Raw genomic sequence first — 3188 nt, forward strand, 5'->3', positions numbered from 1 at the left:
ACAAAGGACAAATTACAAGCTCAGGACAACCAGTAGTGATTTTTCCCATGCCCAGACAGATGCTGTAAGTGCCTATCTGAACCTGGGTTGCTTGTTAACACTGGAATGGAGTATAAATAGTGAGGTTTTACCCCCTTGCTACTCTACACTGTTATTAAAGCTAGTAACTCCCAAAGAGGGAGTGCTTATGAAATGTAATTGAAGATGCCATCTTGCCATGTCCCCAAAACACTATTGCCACATTCAGAAATGAATTTTACATCAGGAGTAATGTATTACTCTGAAACATAGCAGCATGTGTCCAAGAGGACCCTGAAGCAAAGAGAATAATGATGTCCCCAAGAGAACAATGAAGCTCTCGGCCATGAACGCGTTCCCTATTGTGACATCTTTTGTAGACTTTTAGCTTGGGAAACTGAGGGTGAGGCTCTAGAGTGGGTAAGTTTTGATCTGGGGAGGAAGATGATAATCCTTGCCAGTGTGCCTCCTGGAGACAGTACAACCAGGATCTTACTTCTCACCTAAGGAACTGGAGCCATGAGGGGTTTAGAGTTATTGTGTCTAAATAGAACTTGGGCCTTATTTCCAGTCCAGAGTTCTTCAAATGTGTATAACAGTCTCTGAGTTTGAGGTGGAAAAACCAGAAAGAATATGGCACTTAACTGTAAAAGCTGAATCTTTCTGTAGTAGACCTCAAAACTAAACATATTTTTCACTTATCACAAATGGGTAGTCAGTGCCTTGCAATGCAATGATTGAAGGGCAAATGATCCTTGACTTGACAGAACCTGTTTATAATTACAGCATTAATACAGACACATTTTAATTAAAAATCATGAAAATGACCTTAGCTGTACTGTGAAACCTATATTAAAATTCTGGCTGAGGAGTCACTTTCTGTCCAGGCTCCTATTTTGGCTCCTTTATTAAAGGATCTCCTTTGACCCCAAATTTCTTAGGCTTATTCTCTTTCCTCTGTCATCTCTTTGGCAATATTTGAAAAAGAATAAGCCAAAAGTGCATCATTCAAACCTGAATAGATAACACTTTTCTATCCCTAGTCCAATCAGGTGTGGCCGAGGGGAGCCCTGTGATCTATTGTCCACCCATCTTACAGGAACTCAGGGAAGGGGGGCACTATAAATGGCCCAAAAGATGCTGTAGCCCAGCCATCTCATTTTACACACAAAGGGATTGAGGCTTAGAGAAGCCAAAGGACTGTCCATGACCAGTGGTGGGAGAAGTGGGACATCCAGTATCCACTCTAGATGGTCACTGTTCAGGGAAACTGAGGTACTCAGTCAACTGAAAAAGAGAAATAAATGTGACCATCATGTATTATTTCCTAGACTAAGCCCATGAAACACCAGTCCTCAAGATGGATGGGTGGGAGAAAGAAGGGAGAGAGGAAGGGAGGAAGGGGAGGAAGGATGGGAGGGGGAGGGAAGGAGGAAGAAAGAGAGAACAGGAAGGGAGGGAGGAAGGGTTGCAGGGAAGAAAAGATGGACGGAATGAGGGAGGGAGGAAGGGACAGAAAGAGGAAGGAAAGAAAAAGAAAGTCCAGGACACGTAAGGATAGGAAATGCTACATGCCATATTCCCCTCTTGGAGATTCACATCACACACTAGGGAATCTGAGAAAGAATCCCTGCAGCAAAGAAATCTGCTTAATTCTAAACCCTTTTTCCAAGTGACTTCTATTAGCATCCTACAGACCTGTGTTCTGGAAACATACATTGGGACTGCCAGCTTAGTGAGAAAAGAAATAAATTTCAAAATAATTGAGCCGGAATGTAAAGAAATTGAAATCGTACTGCTATTGTCAAACAAGAGGTCAGAAATAGCTCCGTATTATCTTCCTTTTCTCTCCCTGGGTCTTTTATCCTGGGATCACAGAACAAAATGGAGGATAAGGGAGTCCTTGGCTAACAAAGATAGAGTACATTTTTCTCTTTAATTTACCATTAAAGGTTTGTATAGAAGAGTAAAAGCACAGAGCCTGCCTTTGCCACTCTTCTCCATAGGTATTTAAATCTCTACCAGAAATATGATGCTTAGAATAGTATTCCCACATATTTATAACTTCTTTACGATGAATTACCATGATTTTTTTCCCCCTCAAAGCTGGTAAAGTTACATTCCTACCTCAGAAACTGTGGGGAAATCAAATTTGGCCTTTAAATAAACGAATTTGGAAAGTTTAAAAAAATATTAGAGACGTTAAAAAAGGAATAGGGGACTTGAATATCCCAAAGTGTGAAAATGCGACATTTTCATACCGAAAAGATTCAAAATAAATGAACAGAATGCTTCCAAACTTTCTAAAAATATACACCTTCAGGCAATATAAAAAAAAAATCAATCTAAAGGGTCATTTATTTCAAGAACCTAAAAGCCTGATTTAGTGCTGGAAGCAGCCCCCACAGCTGACTGGGTGCGGGAGAGCAGGGCTGAAGAAGGGTCTTTCACACTCCTCCCTCACCCTTAATGATATGTTTAGCCAGGCTAATTTTAGACCTGTCGGAAGCTTTGGATTCAGTTAACCATAAGGTGTTGGTGGCAAGACTGTGGTCAATGGCAGGCGTGGGCTGAGCTTCTTTTGAAATCGTGGGTGAGTTCACTCCTGGAAGGAGGGCGTCAGTAGGTAGTCACAGGGAACTAGTCATGATGCACAGATGGCTCCTGGGACGTCTTTTCTACCCCCACCCAACCCCGTTTCCCCAGTCAGGGCTGGAGACCCTGGGAAAGATCAGTGGAGGCAAAAATATCTTGGTGATACTCATCTCAAGATCATCTTTTCTACTGGTCCGTTCAAAACTATCTTATCCTGTTGGCATGGCTCATATTTTGGTTTGGACAGGAAGTAACTGGCTTCAAGTCAACCTGGATAGGCTTAGGGTGTGATCTTAGCTCAGAGGAAATGCTTTAAGGATGTCAGAGGTGGATTTGCATCACAGCTATTCAAGGATGGAGGCTCACGTTTAACAGGTGCTTGAGCATGGATGAGAAAAGTTTTCTTTTTTCCTTGGATTCAGAGATGCACTGCCTACACCAACATCCAGAAAAGGCATGGTTACATTTAGCTCCCCTCTGGTTCACACAGTAATATCCACCCTTTATTCTACTTCTAAATTATACCAGAGAATTTCATTATCCTAATTTCCTTAGCCCCAAGAGTTTTTATAACA

This window comes from Choloepus didactylus, chromosome 13, assembly GCF_015220235.1.
Source record: "Choloepus didactylus isolate mChoDid1 chromosome 13, mChoDid1.pri, whole genome shotgun sequence".
Taxonomy (NCBI): Eukaryota; Metazoa; Chordata; class Mammalia; order Pilosa; family Megalonychidae; genus Choloepus; species Choloepus didactylus.